General features: G+C 62.4%; 3 long non-coding RNA genes across 47 annotated transcripts; 2 read left to right on the top strand and 1 right to left on the bottom strand.

The window, feature by feature from the left end:
- The first annotated feature begins 5,366 nt into the window (after positions 1–5,366).
- LOC125964449 (uncharacterized) lies at positions 5,367–7,213 on the top strand. Of its 3 annotated transcripts, XR_007477486.1 has the most exons (6): positions 5,367–5,478; positions 5,547–5,750; positions 6,016–6,104; positions 6,370–6,411; positions 6,583–6,718; positions 7,133–7,213. It is a non-coding gene; the product is annotated as an uncharacterized LOC125964449 (long non-coding RNA). The 3 variants fall into 3 exon arrangements; XR_007477487.1 differs by lacking the exon at positions 6,016–6,104 and having other exon boundaries at positions 6,391–6,411; XR_007477488.1 differs by lacking the exons at positions 6,016–6,104; positions 6,370–6,411 and having other exon boundaries at positions 6,609–6,718.
- Positions 5,536–18,038, bottom strand: LOC117199311 (uncharacterized). Of its 43 annotated transcripts, none has more exons than XR_007477456.1 (8): positions 17,660–18,038; positions 17,464–17,558; positions 7,112–11,627; positions 6,589–6,703; positions 6,355–6,396; positions 6,001–6,089; positions 5,668–5,735; positions 5,536–5,620 (listed from the first exon to the last, which is right to left on the bottom strand). It is a non-coding gene; the product is annotated as an uncharacterized LOC117199311 (long non-coding RNA). The 43 variants fall into 43 exon arrangements; XR_007477462.1 differs by having other exon boundaries at positions 5,537–5,599; positions 5,689–5,735; XR_007477461.1 differs by lacking the exon at positions 5,668–5,735.
- On the top strand, positions 12,740–15,680 carry LOC125964450 (uncharacterized). The gene is made up of 3 exons (XR_007477489.1): positions 12,740–13,104; positions 13,168–13,230; positions 13,420–15,680. It is a non-coding gene; the product is annotated as an uncharacterized LOC125964450 (long non-coding RNA).
- Positions 18,039–18,516: the final 478 nt, after the last annotated feature.

The following is an 18,516-nucleotide window of genomic DNA, read 5'->3' as shown; positions in this document are numbered from 1 at the left end:
CGGGCCCTCGGGGCTGCCCCACCAGGGTGGCAGGGGCAGCCCAGCTCCCCCAGGCCCAGTGCAGTGTGTCTGGTGGTTCCGGCCAGAAGGCCGCTGAACGGCTGGCTGGACGTGGGCTCCCCAGGCACTCAGACCCCGGCGGGGACGGGGGGCTCTGCCGTCCACCCTCTCAAGCCTCACGCGCGTTCTCCACCTTAGACTCCAAATCAGACGCGCGGCAGTACGTCTGGGCTGGGGACGCTGGGCGCACCCGGCCGCTGCCCGCAGGGACGGCACTGCAAGGCCTGGTCCTCAGACGGCTCCTAGGAGCTGGCTGAACCTGGGGACCACGGGGCCGGAGGGAAGGTGCCGCCGCAGCTGCCGACCGTACGTCTGGGGTGAAGGAAGTCATTCTTCCACAAACGCGGAGGGGCTCAGGGGGGCCTGGGCGCTCGTGCTGAGGAGCTCGGTGCTGACCAGGTCCCACAGCAGGGCCGGGACAGGGTGCACACGGCAGTGAGGGCTGCCCCGGGCTGCCCCTGGGCGACCAGGACTCAGAGAAGGCGACTGACGGTCACCCCGCCAGGCAGGCTGCCCAGGCCGGTCTGCGGCCTTGGCCTCCCGTGCTCCGTCCCGCCTGGGGACACCCAGGACAGACGGAAGCTCTCGAAGGTGCCCAGCCTCAGCGAGACCTCGTCAGACCCCGAGGCTCAGTGACGCCATCTCCCAGCTCGATTTGTCCTGAGGACAAGGAAGAGGTGGCAGTCACGGCTGGCCACACGTCAGGGCCCCTAAGATCTCTTGAACCTCCTAGAAACTGCCCTCCAGGATGGAGGGGTCTCCCCCGCAGACCCCCATCTCCCTGTGGGGACGGCGGCCCTTCAGCCAGGGAGAGCCCGTGAGCCTCACCACCCCGAGACAGCCATCTGAGCTCCTCCCGGCGCTGTGTGGCCTCCTGCAGCAGGACCCACTCGTCTGCTCCATGTCTGCTGACACCAGCACCCAGCGCGATGGCCAGCCGGTGAGGGGAGCCAGGCCAGACCACAGGCTCCAGCGTCTCTCTCCCATTCCTGCAGCTCCACGGCTACCAGCGTCGCACACCTTCAAAGCCCATGGCCAGCCGGTGAGGGGAGCCAGGCCAGCCGGTGAGGGGAGCCAGGCCAGACCGCAGCGTCTCTCTCCCATTCCTGCGGCTCCACGGCTACCAGCGTCGTACACCTTCAAAGCCCGCACAGGAGCAGTACCAGTGTCGCACACCTTCAAAGCCCACACAGGAGTGGGCAAACCCCCCGGTGACCCGTGGGTGCAGGAACGCCTCTGCATCCCCAGTAACTGTGCACCTAAGGCAGGCCCTCGCCCTGCGAAACTGCACCACCAAGACTTCAGGCAGGGCCAGCCATGCACTCTGGCCAAATTCACGAGCCGTCGTTCTCACGAAGCCTCAAAAGTCCATCCATGCATCTGGGAAGCATTTACGAGCCCCAGCTGTGTGCCAGGCATGACGTTAGGTGCTGGGGGGTGGCAGGCAGACACTGATGCCCAGGGCACTGGGCAGGGGAAAAGTCAGCGGCCGCAGTGGAGGTGCAGGTGTCGGGTCCAGGGGGTAGATGAGGTCCACCAGGCAGGGAAGGGGTAGAAGGAGAAGCAGGTGGAAAGTCAAAGGAGGGTGTCAAACAGGAGGGTGTCCCCTGGGGGTGGCCGTCCCAGTGCGCCTTGGACCACGACCCACTATCTCCTTCCCAGGCCACAGAGAGGCTGGCATGGAGCGAGGAGTGGGGGGCCCGGACGGGCCTGTAGCCACTTCCCTCCAGGTGGACGCAGGGTTGGGGAGAGGGGGTTGGGCCGGGCTCCGCAGGACGAGGGGCAGGTTGGCGGCTGGACAGGTCGGGAGGAAGCTGCGTGCGGGGGATGGTGGCCGCGAGCCTGCAAGGAGGTGACCTGGGGCGCGGGTGCCACTCGGTTAAACCTCAGGGTGAGCCTGTGCGTGTGTGCTGTCCGGGTGGAAGGGAAGGAGGTGTGGGCCGGGTCGAGTGTGGGGTGGGCTCGGGCCCCCCCCACCGTGGGCGTGAGGGTCACCGCCGCCCAGAAGCCCCACAGGCCGGTGACCCAGGGCCCTTGGAGCCGAGGGCATTTGCGTGGAGCTCTCGCTCCTCCAGTACAAGCAGGTGCCCGGCGTCCGGTGCCCAGAAGATCTCGACAGCCCTCCCAGCCCCAGTGCCCGCCGGTCGCTGCCCAGTACCTGGGGCTTCGTGTCAGGAAGGCACCCCCCGCACGTGGCCTAACTTAAAATGACATGAGCCTCGGTCAGCCAGGAGCAAAGACGCCACCTGTCACCCTGCCATGCGCCCACCCCTTCCAACCCCGCGGGAGGCGCCTGCAGGAATCGCCAGGCGGAAGGGGCTGTTACTAATCAAAGGAAATCGTAATAAGCCGCATGCGGAGACTCTAGCTTCTCATCGTGAGCAGTTCTGGAATCTGCTAACTGCAAACAAGCCTCGCCATCAGGAGCGGAGGGACCTGGGGCCCACAGACGGGAGCGGCACTCAAACCTCCACCCACGGCCTTGTGGTCGGGAAGGAGGGTGTGCTCGGGACCCCGTACCCCTCCCCCCTCCCCCCTCCAGGCTGTGTCAGGGGCCGTGGGACAGAGCGGGAGGAGGGAGCGTCCCCTGACCGAGGCCCCAGAAGGACAGTGAGATGCAGGAAGGCCCTGCCGGCCGTGTGGAACTCTGCTCCAGGGTAAGTAGTCAGGGCTCTTCCTCCCGCAGCACAACCTTGCTGCTCTGTACACAATGGACCTCAACCTCCCAGTCACCGGGCTCACCTCCTTCTTCCTCCCGTCCGACTACTGCTGACCCCGCGATGGGACCATTCCTACTGCTCGGCCCACCCACTGTCACCCCTGGGGTCAGAGGCACAGGTGGTCCTTGAATGTGGGCCACGGGTCTCCTCGCAAGGGGCACGGAGCGCACAGGATTGTAAATTTCAGCAAGGATGAAACAGGACTGCAAACACTTCCGGGGACAAAGTCCAGTCTCGCCCAGAGGCCCTCCGTCTGCCCGTCTGTCCTCAAGGAGCCTAGAGTGTGCTGAGCGGGACCCACGCCGGCACACACAGAGTAGGCACTAGTGCAGACGCCGCTGGGCAACCCGTCGGGAGCCGCAGAGAGGGGCCAGCCTTCCAGCTTGGTGAGTGGGGGGCACGCTGAGAAGCACAGGCGGACCACTGGCAGCCCTGCCCCTCCTGGTAAAAGGCAGGAGTGTGCAGCAGGACCACGGAACTGGCCACGCACGGCTCCCCATGGAGGCCCCTGGGTCCGGGGCCGGGAGTCCCGCACCGCTAACTCTTGGTAGCCTTAGGGCAGCTGGGTCCAAGTGCCTTCCCTGCCCACACCCACCGCTGTCCCCAGAAAGCTCCGGAGCGTGGAGGACTGGGACCCCGCTCTCTCGGGACTACAGGAATGCCATCCCGCCAGGCGTAATCCTGTTGCTGGGATACGAGCGAGGAGGAGACGCAACCCAGCACGACCTTCTCCAGATAGAATTGGACCCAAATCACAGCGTCATGAGCTGATAGCACGAATAAAGGAGGAAGCTGTTCGCGGTGCCTCGCGCGGACATTCCTGTGGTGAGAGGGCCATTGCACCTGCTCAGGCCGCGAGCGCCAGCCCAGGGCGGAGCCAGCTGCGGGCTGTGCACAAAGGGGCTTTCATCTGAGGGGCCTCACGTCCTCGATTAGCGATGAGAGAGCTCAGAGGTGGAGGGGATGTGAATCGTGAGAGGGAAACTCCTGTGCCTGGTGCAAAGTGAAGTCAGGGCAACCTGCACCAGTGCACCCACCTGGGGCCCAAGCAGGTGTGAGCTGCCACCCCCAACGCCGGAAGCCGGAGCCCCACCTCCCATCATGAGCGTCCCCCCGCCTCACAGGCAGCCCCCGGCCCGGGAACGGCACAGGCCACGAAGCGGCACCTCGACCTGGCCTCGGGTGTGACGCAGGCCGGGGTGGAGGTGGTGTGGCTTCACCCGGGCCGACGCAACCACAACTTACAGGGGGACAGCTTTAGCTGAGAGCAGGTTACACCGCGGCCTGTGCGGTGTCTTCCCGCCCATGTCCTGGGTGAGCCGGGGCTCACGAAACGGCAGGGTCAGCATGTTGACCACTAAGAAGGAGCAGAGGGACGGCGGGGCGCAGGACGCACAGCCCAGACCCCTTGGGGGTGGCCGGGCCGGGACCCAGAGCCGTGAACCACAGGGGAGAACAAGGACACCCAAGAATGAGGCCACAGGGACCCCAGGCCCCGGCACACGGAAGGGCGTGTGGGGGCATCCGGGGGGCTGGTTAACAGGCACAGGGAAAGAGAACACGGTGCCCCGAAGCTCGGGCAGTCACAGCGAGTGGCCGTCACCGCTGATAGGGCGAAGTCCGCTCGGGACACCGCGGCACGAGGAAGGGGTCTCCGCGGATCCCACCCCCATCTCCGTGACCCGGGTCTCCAGAAGCTCAGGCCCAGGGCTGCCCTTTAAGAAGTGGTTCCCCAAACATGCACGTCCTGAGCCAGGAAAACAGGAGAGACTCCTTATCACTCAGAAAGGCCCTTTAGTAAAACCACGTTAAGGTACGAGGGTTGTTTCTGTAGAAGAGAAGGGCAAAGGTCAAAGCAGACGCTTCCAAACACCTGAAGCTCAGAGTGAGACGGCGCCCCTGGAAGGGGCGATCCTGGATCGTTCCCAAGGGATGCTCGCATGTAACTGGGGAAACGAGGATGGGGGGCGGGGCTGATTTCCAATCCAGTGGGCAGGTGAGGGCTGCGGCTTTAGAATTCAGCTCCCCACTGTCTACTAGCTAGTTAGGATTCAAAACCCAGTACAACCTGCACTGAGACCTGGTGAGCAGGGTGTTCAGCTGGGACTGAACAGACCCAGGTGACCAGCCATGATAGACGACACTGCCACCAAAGGCCCTGGATTTCTGAATCCAAGCAGAGACATGCGCCCTGCCCCTCCTCTGTCCCATGACCCTGGGGAGGAGCTGCGCAGCATCCCCGCAGAGTCCCCTGAGGAAGTGACCTTTGGGCTGGGCCAGCCCTGGCCACTCCTGAGATGGCCTACAGAGGACCTGAGGCGGGGGGCCATCCACTTCTGGGAGTCGGGGGATGGGAACAGAGCAAACTGCACCCAAGGGTCCTGGGCACGGCCCCCAACCGCTCCTGGCTGCCTACCACCCTGGGCTCCGTCTCTGGCCATCCAGAAGGTACAAAGCCAGGCCTGCAGGAGCCAGGCTGAGCTCAGCCACACGCCCTGCGCGGACGTCCCTGCTCTCTCTGAGTGTGTGAGATCTGAGAAAGGTCCCTGTGCCGGAGGAGAGGTGACAACACCCAGCATGTGAAGGCAAATGAAGATGTAGTTTGCACGTCAGGAGCCACCTCACAGATGGGCCAGTGAAGCAAGTCTGGCCACCAGTTCCCACCGGCCATCGAGTCTCTTGGCACAGATAACTGAAGGTCCATCTCAGATAACTGAAGGTCCACCTCAGATAACTGAAGGTCTGCCCGGCACCGGATAACTGAAGGTCCACCTCGGATAACTGAAGGTCCACCCGGCACCGGATAACTGAAGGTCCACCTCAGATAACTGAAGGTCCACCTCGGATAACTGAAGGTCCACCCGGCACCGGATAACTGAAGGTCCACCTCAGATAACTGAAGGTCCACCTCGGATAACTGAAGGTCCACCCGGCACCGGATAACTGAAGGTCCACCTCGGATAACTGAAGGTCTGCCCAGCACCGGATAACTGAAGGTCCACCTCAGATAACTGAAGGCCCACCTCAGATAACTGAAGGCCCACCCAGTCCCTGGATAACTGAAGGTCCACCCGGCGTCCGGATAACTGAAGGTCCACCTAGCACCCGGATAACTGAAGTCCACCTCAGATAACTGAAGGCCCACCCGGCACCTGGATAACTGAAGGTCCACCTTGGATAACTGAAGGTCCACCTGGCATCTGGATAACTGAAGGTCCACCTCAGATAACTGAAGGTCCACCTCGGATAACTGAAGGTCCACCCAGCACCGGATAACTGAAGGTCCACCTCAGATAACTGAAGGTCCACCTCGGATAACTGAAGGTCCGCCCAGCACCGGATAACTGAAGGTCCACCTCAGATAACTGAAGGCCCACCTCGGATAACTGAAGGCCCACCCAGTCCCTGGATAACTGAAGGTCCACCCGGCGTCCGGATAACTGAAGGTCCACCTAGCACCCGGATAACTGAAGTCCACCTCAGATAACTGAAGGCCCACCCGGCACCTGGATAACTGAAGGTCCACCTTGGATAACTGAAGGTCCACCTGGCATCTGGATAACTGAAGGTCCACCTCAGATAACTGAAGGTCCACCTCGGATAACTGAAGGTCCACCTCGGATAACTGAAGGTCCGCCCAGCACCGGATAACTGAAGGTCCACCTCAGATAACTGAAGGCCCACCTCGGATAACTGAAGGCCCACCCAGTCCCTGGATAACTGAAGGTCCACCTAGCACCTCAGATAACTGAAGGCCCACCCGGCACCTGGATAACTGAAGGTCCACCTTGGATAACTGAAGGTCCACCCGGCACCGGATAACTGAAGGTCCACCTCGGATAACTGAAGGTCCACCTCGGATAACTGAAGGTCCACCCGGCACCGGATAACTGAAGGTCCACCTCAGATAACTGAAGGTCCACCTCGGATAACTGAAGGTCCGCCCAGCACCGGATAACTGAAGGTCCACCTCAGATAACTGAAGGCCCACCTCGGATAACTGAAGGCCCACCCAGTCCCTGGATAACTGAAGGTCCACCCGGCGTCCGGATAACTGAAGGTCCACCTAGCACCCGGATAACTGAAGTCCACCTCAGATAACTGAAGGCCCACCCGGCACCTGGATAACTGAAGGTCCACCTTGGATAACTGAAGGTCCACCTGGCATCTGGATAACTGAAGGTCCACCTCAGATAACTGAAGGTCCACCTCGGATAACTGAAGTCCACCTCAGATAACTGAAGGCCCACCCGGCACCTGGATAACTGAAGGTCCACCTGGCATCTGGATAATTGAAGGTCCACCCGCCATCCGGATAACTGAAGGCCCACCCAGCACCCGGATAACTGAAGGTCCACCCAGCACCCGGATAACTGAAGGTCCAGCCAGTACCCAAGACGGCTGGAGGCTGACAGGCACTGGTGCTGAGTACCATCCACCTGCTCGGCAACTGGTCCGCTTTACTTTATAAACCCTTTCTGCGACACGCCAGGACACTGCGCAGAACTGGCGCTCGCTGGGAATGTGATCCTGTGCCATTTGCCTCATTCTCCAAAAACAGAACAGAGCGGGCTGCTGTCCAGCCTTGTGGACGATAACACCCGCCCCTGGCCTGCGAGGGCCCTGCCGGAGACAGACCCAGGACAGACCCCACACACACAGTCCCCTTGCCCACAGGCCCGTCCAGGCACTGTCGAGCGTCCCGACGTCTGCCCCGGCCCCGCTCACCTGCCCTCTGTCCGCCCGCCTCCCTCCCCCGTTCAAGGCGCCACCCGGGGACACGCGGAGGTCATTCTAGGGCCTGAGAATGGGTCCCGCTGAGCTCTAAGAGGTTCCTAGGATGGAGGCCCCTCTAACCTCTCCACAGAGAGTCCCCAGCCCAGGGTGCTGGGTGCGCAGGACGGGGAGTCGACCCTCGGGACTTGGGGGTCAGGAAGGGCACTCAGGGGCCCTGTACAGGGCGTGGGTGTCCCAAGGCCTTCGAACGTATCAGAGGTTTCACACTGTGGAGAAGCAGCACTTTTCCAATGAGAGGATTTGCGTCACCACGACTCCACCCCTGCCACTGACCTAGCCACACACTGGCCAGTGTCCTGCAGCTGCTGGAGCAAATGACCCCAAAGTCAGGGGCTGGAAACCACACGAGCTGCGCTCCACAGTTCTGGAGGCCAGAGGCCTAAATCCCAGGTGTCGGCACGACTGTGCTCCTTTCCGGGGGCCCCAGGGAGGACCCAGTCCCCCGGTTCCAGCATCTAGAAGCCGCCTGTGTTCCTAGGCTCGTAGCCCCTTCCTGTATTCCAATCTCTCCCTCAACCTTTGCTTCCATCGCCACGTCTCCTTGTTCTGACCTGACCCTCTGGCCTCCCTCATCCCTTCTTAGGACGTAGGATTACATGTAGACCCACCCGGATAATCCAGGGTTATCTCCACAGCTCAAGAGCCTCATCCCACCCGAAGCCCTCTTTACCGCGTAAAGCAGCGTTCACGGCCCTGTGGATCAGGACGGCGAGGCCTTGGGGGCTGACGTTCAGCAGACCATATGCCACGGGAAGAAAACATTTCAACGCTGGGAGGTGGGGTTGTCTAGGGTCTCAAATGGGGGGCAGTCAGGCGCTTGGGAGGCCAGCGCGCCGCCCAGGAGTGGGCGGTGGGGTGGGGATGTGTTCCCATCTGGGAAGCAGACCCGCTTGCGGCTGGCTTTCCGGGGGGCCCTGAGGCTTCCGCACCCAGAGGGGCCGTCCACACAGGCCGGGAGTGGAGTCAGCAGGGAGGGCAGCCCGGGTCCGTTTAAGGTGTCCCATTTCCCCCACACTGACAGTAAAGGCTGCGCTGGAACGGGTACTTTTTCCTTCTGGCTTCTGAGGCTCCACGGCATTCTTGACTATTGCCACAATATAAGGTCATGAAAGAAGGAACAGCAGAGCATCGCAGATTCCGAGTCAGCGCCAGCCGGGCCCGAGTCCCCTGGGGATGGAGGCCCACGTTAGCCAGAAAACAGGAAGGTCCTGGCTGCCCCAAGGACACCAGTGACCTGGAACAAGATGGGTCCCCCGGTGCCACGGGGGACAAGGCCAAGATGGGAGGACCCAAGACACGCAGAGGCCGCTGCCAACGCTACCCGCCGGTGCGGAAGCATGGCAAGCCCGCAGCCCTGGGTCAGCCTTGGGGAAGTGAGGAGAAGCGAGCCAGAAAGTGACAGCCGGAAGCTTGAAGTGGGGCAGGAGGGCCGGGCCCTGCAGGGGCATCTGGGCTCAGAAAGGGCCGTGCTCTCCTCCGGGGGCCAAGAGGACAGGAGCAGAGGTGGCTCAGGGCCAGGTGTGGACACGCCGAGGGCGGCAGAAGGAAAGCTGTCTAGTTGAAATGATCATTTATGGTAGAAAAAGCCTGTCCCCATGGCTGGCTGCGCCCTCTCCCGGGGGGCCTGCCTTTCAAAGCCCTCGGCCGTGTGTGGAGGGGAAGGAGGGTCTGAGCTGGGCCTGTGGGGGTGCCTGGCGGCCTGGGGTAGAGCCACTGGCGAGGGAGCAGGTCTACCCCAGGTGGGGAGACCCCGAAGGTGGGCGTGCACGGGATCAAGGGTGGCTTCCCTTCGTTCTGGTTGGAAGGCTGGGGTTACAGAGGACAGAAAGGACGCCGCCCCGTCTGTTGTCCTCTGAGCAAGCACTGCCCGGACGAAAGACGCCCCATCAGGCTGAGCTCAGATTCCCAGCACAGACGGGGCCTCAATGCGGGAAGCCCGGGAACCGGCCTGGCTGCACAGAGCAAGAGGCTCCGCGGAATCTCAGTGGGAGCGTTTTTCGAACTACAGCAGCCTCGGGACAAGATCCAGCAGGCAGAGGCAGGTCTGCGATCCCGGGATCACCCCCACGGGACACGTGGGTGGGCGAGACCACGCGGGCGCCCAGGCCCAGAACACTTGCAGGACTTCGGAGCGGCGGGCGTGAGTGGGCCGCTTTGTCTAAAACACACGATGGTCTTAGCAGGCGCAGCCCACGGCCAAGTAAGAAGCACAAAAACTGTTCCGGTCACGAGGACCCACTTCCTGCTCTTGGTGCTCACCAGGCCCTCCTTCCAGGCCCCGCCCTGACGGGTGGCTTAGGCCATCCCCGACGGTGTCCCCAGAGCCCAAGGAGGAGCCGTCAGGACACATCCCAGGAAGCTCCCTGCAGGAATGCCCTATTCAGTCCCACAGAGCCCCACTGCCCTCCCCACTTTACAGACCAGAGGCACAGAGACGGTGAGGGATCTGCCAAAGGTCACACAGCGCTCAGAAGCAAAGCTGGAGCTAAAACCTGGAGCCTGGGCTCTCAACCCACATGGCAGATGGCGTCCCATCCACAAACACAAAGTGGCCAGCCAGGCTGCCAGCCAGCGGCAATAGACCACGATTCAGTGACTCCATACTTGTTTTCTGCAAGCACTAGCTCTAACTCCACGCCCACCAAAGCCACATGCAGCACGTGGCCCCCCAGCACTCTGCCTGCTGGCGCGCGCAGTTTCCCTCTCTGAATTCTCACGACCCCCGCATCACCCCTGCAACGCAGATAAGCCCAGGCCGCTGTCCCTGAGCCGTGATCGTCACGCGTGTCCTACCTCTACAGGAAAAGGCCATAAAAATAAGGGAAAAAAACAACACCCTGCTTTCGAAATTTCACGTTCCCAATTAAAGCCTGCCCACACACTAGAAAATATGCCAAATGTGCCCCCAGGAGGTGACACCACAGGCAGGCATGACAAGGAGGACGACAGCACACAGACGGAGGATGGATGTCAGAGCAAAAGGAGAGACGCGAAGGCCAAGGAACACTCCAGAACCTGCGCCCCCGCTGGACGGAAACTCACAGAATAGAGCACAGGGTGGTATTTCTCCATCTATCAGATTAGCAGGATTTTCAAAGTGACAGTGCCCACCCCTGGCGGTTTGGACTGAAAAGTTGCACGGAACTAATATCCATCCGGAGGGATGTCCACCACCTCCCGAAGGTCCCACACACAGCCCCCTCCGCACTCAGCCCCAGCACTGCCATGGGGCCTCCCCAGATAAGCCCAGACCCCAGAGTGGATGCTCTCGGCCTGCTGGGGAGATAACGGTCACCCAGGGGCACTGCTGTGCACCCTCCTGTTTGGGGCAGGCAGGGCGCAAACAGAGGGGCTCAAAAACGACTCAGGAAAGAGGAGGTTAATGGACCAAGGGGCCAGGTGGCTGGGTTCACCACCCACCGCCTCCCAGCCCCGGACCAGCCGGGGCGAGAGGAAGGCCTTCCCAAGCTCTCCTCTAACGCGAACCCCGACCCCCGGCCCCAGATGCAGAAACCCCAGCTTGGAGGAGACCCTGGCTCCGTGGGCCAACGGGCTGGTCCAGGGGAGCTCAGGGGCAGGCAGGCCCACCTCAGGGGCTCAGGCCCACCCTGCATTAGGAACATCACCCCCTCCTCCCACGGCCCTGCCCTCCCGACTGCAAGGGGAGGGGGAGAATCTTCCCGCGTCACACTGTCAAAGCAGCCTCATCCACACAGATCACGGTTTCCCTTCCAAGATGACGTCCCCTGGTTGCCTAAATGGAAACGGGGAAGAAAGGTGTCCCTTCGCCCTACAGGCCGTGGGGGCTCTGGACTTGGGCCCCAGCAGAGATGCATTCGGCCTCCAGCTCCCAGCAGCTGGGTCGGTGCTCTTCCCCGGGCCCTCCCCGTTCCCAGGACGAGAGAAGCTTACTTTTTCGCACGGTGGGCACCAAGATGCGGTTCAACCGCTGCTGGGACGTGCCCTCCAGGCACCGCTTTCACATCGGCTCAAGTCTCCCCAAAGCAGAAGGGCGCCTCTCGTGCTAAGAACAGCCTGTGCCAGCAGATTCTGTGCAAACAGGAGACCCAGCTGCCGGAGCCTGGTACCGTCTCCAAGATTTCTGAGCTTGGATGCAAAACAAGGAGGCCTGACCGTGCCTAACTCTGAATCTACTCAAGGAACAGTGCAAAAAGTAGAAACGAGGACTTCGGACCAAAATTACATGGATGACTGAATGAATAAAAACATAAATCAGTAACACGCAGTATCTGCAGATGTTCCGTCCGGGCTCCACGGAAACCACCACCACCAATCCGTCAAAAGCACGTACGTGGTCTCTGCAGTTTCCATTCAGGCCCTGCCACTGTAACCCACCACCAAGCTCTGGTCACACAGGCTCCATCCCCTCGCCCTGCGGCCTCCTCCCTGAGCCTCTGGCTCTGGTCTCATGTCCTTTGTGGGGAAACACCCTGTCAAGGTCAACCGTGACCCGTGGCCAGTGCCTGGGCCAGCTGGACCCACCACAGAGCCTCTTGGTCTTCCAGAAACCAAGGGTGGCCAAGAGCGCCACCCATCACCCCAGCTCAGCACTGGGTGCCCCTGCCCTGTGCCACCGGCCTCGTCACGGTGCGCCAGCCCGGGAATGTCCCCGTCTGCCAGCATGGAATTCCAGAAAGGTGTACCGGCCTGTGAACAAGTCCTCCTTCCTGGGCACTCGCTGAAGACAGCCAGGAGGCCGTGCCGGGACTTGTCTCCTCTGCCAGAGAAGCTGGGGCGGGGGTAGGACACGCCCCTGCAGGTTGGCAGGCGGAGCACAGACACTGCCCTGCGGCCCCCAAATTTCGTCTGACTCAGCGCATCCGTGATCTAAAGCTCCTTCTGACAGCCGTTCTGCACGGCCCAGACCCGCCAATCGAAAACATGACCCCAGGGGCCAGCCCAAGTCACCCAGCCACACCCTGCCGGCACCGGGCAGTGCTGGGGAGCGGGACAGAGAAAGCTCCCCGTCTCCACCAAGCATCGCCGAGGGATGCAGTGGACGGTGCGAGGTCCCGGACGTGTGTTGAGATTCCACGAGCAGCATCGAACACCAGGCACGTCACACACGGGCGCTGTGAGGGGCTTCACAACGCAACCACCTGCCGCTAGGGGCACCCAGAAGGGGGGAGGGGCTGTCCCCGCCCCGGGTTAGAGCAGGAAACCAAGGCAGCGCCCACCGCCCCAGTGCTCCTCCCAGGACTGGCGGGGGGCAGGGAGGGGCTCAGAGGCCCAGGCCTTCCTGGGAAGGAGCCAGGGCTGGCAGAGAGCTCATCGCAGACCCTAAGCCATCAGGGATGGGAGGCGTGGGGGCCAGAGAAGCCACGTGACCTGGTGAGGGAGCAGAGCTGTGGGGACCCAGGGCGCACTGCAGGCACCTCCCACAACGCTCTCACTGTCCTGGGCCCCTGCCGTCAAAATGTATCAAATGCAATCATTTTATGAGCGTGCCAAACATCTATTTTCATTTTCCCAATAATTTATCCCTCCCTCCCGCCAACAGCATGAGGTTTCAGGTAGTTTCACATGTCACATCCTGCAATGTCCACCTTCTACCCACCTCCAGCATGAGGTTTCGGGTAGTTTCACACGTCACATCCTGCAACGTCCACCTTCTACCCACCTCCAGCATGAGGTTTCAGGTAGTTTCACATGTCACATCCTGCGATGTCCACCTTCTACCCACCTCCAGCATGAGGTTTCGGGTAGTTTCACATGTCACATCCTGCAACGTCCACCTTCTACCCACCTCCAGCATGAGGTTTCGGGTAGTTTCACATGTCACATCCTGCAACGTCCACCTTCTACCCACCTCCAGCATGAGGTTTCGGGTAGTTTCACACGTCACATCCTGCAACGTCCACCTTCTACCCACCTCCAGCATGAGGTTTCGGGTAGTTTCACACGTCACATCCTGCAACGTCCACCTTCTACCCAGACGTCCGTCAGTTGGTGCCTGGCCAGCTGTGCTCTGGGGAGAGGGGCCGCCGTTTCGGGGTTCTCTGTCAGATGACAGCTAACCCAGAGCCTCCAAGCCTCCGAGCAGAGACTAGAGTGTACCATCTGTGGTCCGACCCTCGCCGGCACGGGGTGGGGGGGGCACGCCTCGCCCAGGACTGCAGACGGGCCTGTGCCGTGGGGCATAGACCAGCCACCGCAGACAGCCGGGCCTGGGGGCTGACCAGCCACGGCTGCAGCAAGACCGCTTGCCCCTCACCCACCCCTCCACTGACCGGCCCTTCCCCGCAGTGCTCAGGCCACGAGAGAAGGAAGTCCGCTGGCCGTCGTGTCAGAAGACGGGTCTTGTCCCATTCCGTCACCCACAGAGCGCCAGGATGTTTTCAACAACCCAGCTGAAGACAGACCAGGCACTCTGGTGGGGAGAGCGAGCGTGTGCATGGCTGTGCACGTGTGTACATCTGTGTGTGCACGTGTGTGTGTGTGTGCACGTGTGTGTGTGCAGTCACTGAGCGCACGCGCAGCTGCATTTTCAGCGTGAAGCAGGGCGGGTGGGGCCGGCTCTCTAGGCCCCTCGAGCTCTGGACAGCTCAGGAGTCAGTTTCCCTCCTTCTAGGTTTCTTTGCAGGGACCTTCCCCTCCTCCTTCTTCTAAAGGAAAACAAGAGCGCCTTGAAAAACAAGTTTTGCTGAAATTCAAGACTACCTCAGAGGACTTATTCCTGAACCCTGAAGACTCCCCATCTGTGCTGCCCCTCCAAACGAGCCTGCCTTGGACAAAAGTTCCTTCCCTCCGCTTAGATCCCTTACCCGGGTGCCTGTGAACCCCAGGATGACAGACACCCCCGGACTCGGGGACCCACAGGGTCTTGGCCGTGTCCTGTCAAGTCTAAACCCTGCAGGCCCACCCAGGGAGCTGGGGGGAGGGAGGGCCACGGCCATCGGCGGAGACCTGGACCCACTGATGGACCCTAGTGGTGAGAAAGGGTGGGACACGCGGCTCTGGGGGTTGGGGTGTGCGCGGAGCTGACAGAGCCTGAGCGCGAAGTCCCCTGTGGGAGGGGCCGGAGACAAGGCGACTCAAAGCCCAGGGCTCTGGCGTGGCCACAGGCAGCCTGCAAGTGTCCACAGGGCGAGGTCCTCCTTCCTCGGCCCTGAAGGATGACCCACGGGCAGACGCCACCTTGGCACGTGTGACTCCGGTACTTCCTCCGGAAGCGGGGACCGCAGGTAGCGTGGAGCCCCCAGGCTCGTGAGCCCGCCCAGCCAAGGTCCCACCAGGTCTCTGGCTCTGGGGGAAAACACACGACGCCATTCAAGAGCATCAGAATGACAGCGACCAAAAGCTTAAACAAAACAGCAAAAGTCGTCATTTATTTATTTTTTTGGTCAAGTACAGCACAGAGACAGACTTGGGAAAATGCATCATTTGGGGTCAGAAAAAATGTTCAAATCGGCAAACGGGGCTTAAGTTTTTGACTCCCAAGGGTAATTCTGAAGCGTTTCTAGAACAAATTGAGCCCCTGCTAAGTCAGGCGTTCACATACCTTTGCTCTTCTCCAACATCTAGAGGGGCAATTATGATCCCATTCCAAGGGGACTTGGTCCCAGCAGGGAAAGGAGCCTGTGTTCTCCCAGCACGGGGGAGGGGTGGGCGGCACACAAGCCCCGCTGAGGCTGGTTCCTGCTTTTATGCTCCAGGGAACAAGAGCACGTTCTGTTAGGCACCTCGCAAGGGGCTCCCTTCCTCCGGCTACCTGAGACCACGGCAAACCCACTGCAGCCACACGGCGGGACACAAGATAAAGCACACCATTTCTCGGGCTTCCCTGGTGGCGCAGTGGTTAAGAATCCGCCTGCCAATGCAGGGGACACGGGTTCGAGCCCTGGTCCGGGAAGATCCCACATGCCGCGGAGCGACTAAGCCCGTGCGCCACAACTACTGAGCCTGCGCTCTAGAGTCCGCGAGCCACAGCTACTGAGCCCGCATGCGACAACTACTGAAGCCCGTCCGCCTACAGCCCCTGCTCCGCAACAAGAGAAGCCACCGCAATGAGAAGCCCGTGCACTGCAAGGAAGAGTAGCCCCCGCTCACCGCAACTAGAGAAAGCCCGCGCGCAGCAACAAAGATCCAATGCAGTCAAAAATAAATACATAAAATAAATAAATTGAAAAAAAAAACCCCACCATTTCTTGAACCGTCACTCTGCCACCCACCGCCCCCAGAGCCTGCATTAACTTGAACACCTAGAGAGCTCATCTCACCCAAGCTCCCGAACACAGCATTTTATTTTTTCTTCTCTGAGGCTCAATGTCAACACCCTTGACTTCCTCTCCCTGATTACAAAGTTTCACAAGCTGGACTGTGGATGCCTCAGTGTCCTTCCCTTTCCCGACTAGACATAATCATAAAAGAGCCTTCAGGCTTACACATTCCTGCACATGTCTGAGGGGATGGCCCATGAAGCCACGATGTGGTCCCGGGCAGTCATAAGAACCCCAGGAACCCCGGGGACCACAGAACCCTATAAGGACACACACTCCCTAAACGCCGCCCACCCCCGCCCCCAGAGTTAACCCGAATCCTGAGGAGTTATCTGCTACACTACAGACAGGTGCTTTCCGCACATCTATTTACAAAGTGATTCCTTTTTAAAAGGTCTGTGCTGCCCTTTAACCTGATGACCAAGCCGACTGGAAACAATGAAACAAATTACTATGGCTCTCCCCCCAGGACACTTCCCTCCAGCGACACCCCCGCCCCCGCCCCGCCCTCCCCCCAGCTGTGGCAGCAGGTGACCGCTGTGCTGACCACAGTGAGCGCTGTGGCCGCGGGGAGCCGGCTGCCCGGGACGGATGTCAGGGCAGGCTGTCTATTTCCACCTGTGATAAAGCACCTACGCTTTGGGGGCGGGGGCGGGGGCTCCCCTCGGGCCTGGCACCTCCACCGGCTCCTCCCGGGCCTTTGCTGGGCCGGTTGGGAAGAGGACCTGGGCCGCCACGTGGTTGGGAATGGGGTCCCAGGAGCTAGGGGCAGAGGAAGTTTCAGCGCGGTCAGAACGGCCTTCCCGACCACAGTTTGCGGTCCACGCGGGAGCAGCGGCGGCCGGGCGCCGCCAAACAACGGACCCCTGCACATTGTTCTCCCGGCGGCTGCTCGGCGCTCGGCCGCATCAAAGGGACCGCGCGCAACCCGACACCGCGGCGGACGCGGGGGCAGAGGCCTGGCGGCCGGGGCGGCGCACAAAGGCTGGCCCTGGGGAAACCTGGGCAGTTTTGCCTCAACAGGTTAGAAACAACACGGCTGTGCCCCGCACCGCACTGTCCTCCCCGAGACCTGCTGGACTCCGCGCGCGGTTACGCTGGGGCCCAGAGGCGCTGGGAGGCACCAGGCCGGTGACGGCGACACAGGCCCGCGGTCAGGCTTCGGATGCCCGGGCGTCTCCGAGCCACCGCGCGTGTAACGGCCGTCACCACGACCTCGGCTCCGGGACCTCACTGGCCCTCGGCCCGCAGCGCTGTCCGTCGAGCACACCAACTTCCCCGCAGAGTCGCCTAAGTTTGGTCACGACACGAGGGTCTTAGGACGCAGCTGGCCCGCACCATCCCCAGCCCGGCCCGCTCCCCGAGTCCCAGGAGCGCCCAGGTGGCGCGAAACCCCGCAGTCGAGGAATGAATGGCCGTCGCGGGACGCTCGGGCACACGGCCCCGGCCCGACTCCGTCCACCCACTGATCGCCGCCCGCGGGCCACCTGCGCGCGTGGGTAGAGCCGGGGCCGCCTCCCGGGACCGAAGTCGAGACGGGCTTGGGTGAGGACGTCGCCGCCTGGGACCTGCCAGAGACCCGCACAAAGTGCGGCCGGAGGCGGGCGGGCCAGGTGCGAGCACTCTCGCGTCCCCGCTGGTCTTACCTGGCTCTGCGGACGCCGCGCCGACCCCAAGCAGCAGGACCAGGGGGGCGAGCAAGTCCAGGAGGCGCCGCCGCCGCGGTCGCAGCCAGGGCCACCTGTGGGCACAGGCCACACGTTAGGGTAGCGCGCGCGCCCCCGTCCCCCGCCCGTGAGCCCCCGCTGCCCCCGCCCGTCCTCGGCACCGCGCGGCCCGCACCTCGGCGCCATGCTAGGCGGGCCGGACCGTCTGTGCTGCGGGATGCTGCGCCTCCGCCGCGGTGCCCCGGCTCGGCCGGCCGCGCTCTGACCGCCGCCGGGACCAGGCGGAGGGCGGGCGGGCGGGGCGGAGCTGGTCAGGGGGCAGGACGGGCCAGGGCAGTGGGCGGGAAGGGGGCCGGGCAGGGGGCAGGGCCTGGCGCGGAGTAAACCCTACGCGGAGCCGGGTGCGGACCCGGAACCCGATCATGGGCCGCTCCCCGGGTCCTAGCACCCCTGCGTTGCAGCCGCAATGTTTCTCCCCCGACCCCCAGTCCCCAGGCAGCGTGGCCGGCCCAAGCCCCCGCCTCAGGAGAAGCTGCCCCTGCCGCTGCCCAAGGCGTCACCTGGGGTCTCGGGCTGCAAACCGGGGCAAGGTCCAGGGACACGCAGGGTGTCCAGCCCGGCGTCTCTTCGGGAAGGTGACCGTAACCAGGGGATTCGTCCTCAGGCCCTGAGTCCGATGGGGCAGCAGGAAGGCGGGCGATTTAAACAAAGACGTTCCTCGCCGGGGGGCGACGGATGGAGGAAAGGGGAGCCGGGCTTCTCCTGCCCAGTCTCATGGGCGCCGTGGCCGCGTCGTGGCAGCCCATCAGGCCTCGCTGCTTCCACGGGCTTGGGGCCCAGGAGGGTCGCGTTCCCCACGGCCCACTCCCTACGTTGCGCGCACTCCTGAAACCCCCCAGGGGATGGGCCCTGCGCCCCTGCCTCCGAGACCTGGCCCAGGAGGCCCCTCCCCCTGCTGGAGGTCCAGCTGCGCCCCCCCCCCCCGCCCCCCGCCACCCCGCAGCTCTGGGAGTTCTGTTCTGTCCGGCCCTT

The sequence above is a fragment of the Orcinus orca genome, chromosome 5, assembly GCF_937001465.1.
Source record: "Orcinus orca chromosome 5, mOrcOrc1.1, whole genome shotgun sequence".
Classification (NCBI taxonomy): domain Eukaryota; kingdom Metazoa; phylum Chordata; class Mammalia; order Artiodactyla; family Delphinidae; genus Orcinus; species Orcinus orca.
The sequence above is the reverse complement of the archived record's forward strand: the minus strand, read 5'-3'. Positions and strand labels throughout refer to the sequence as shown.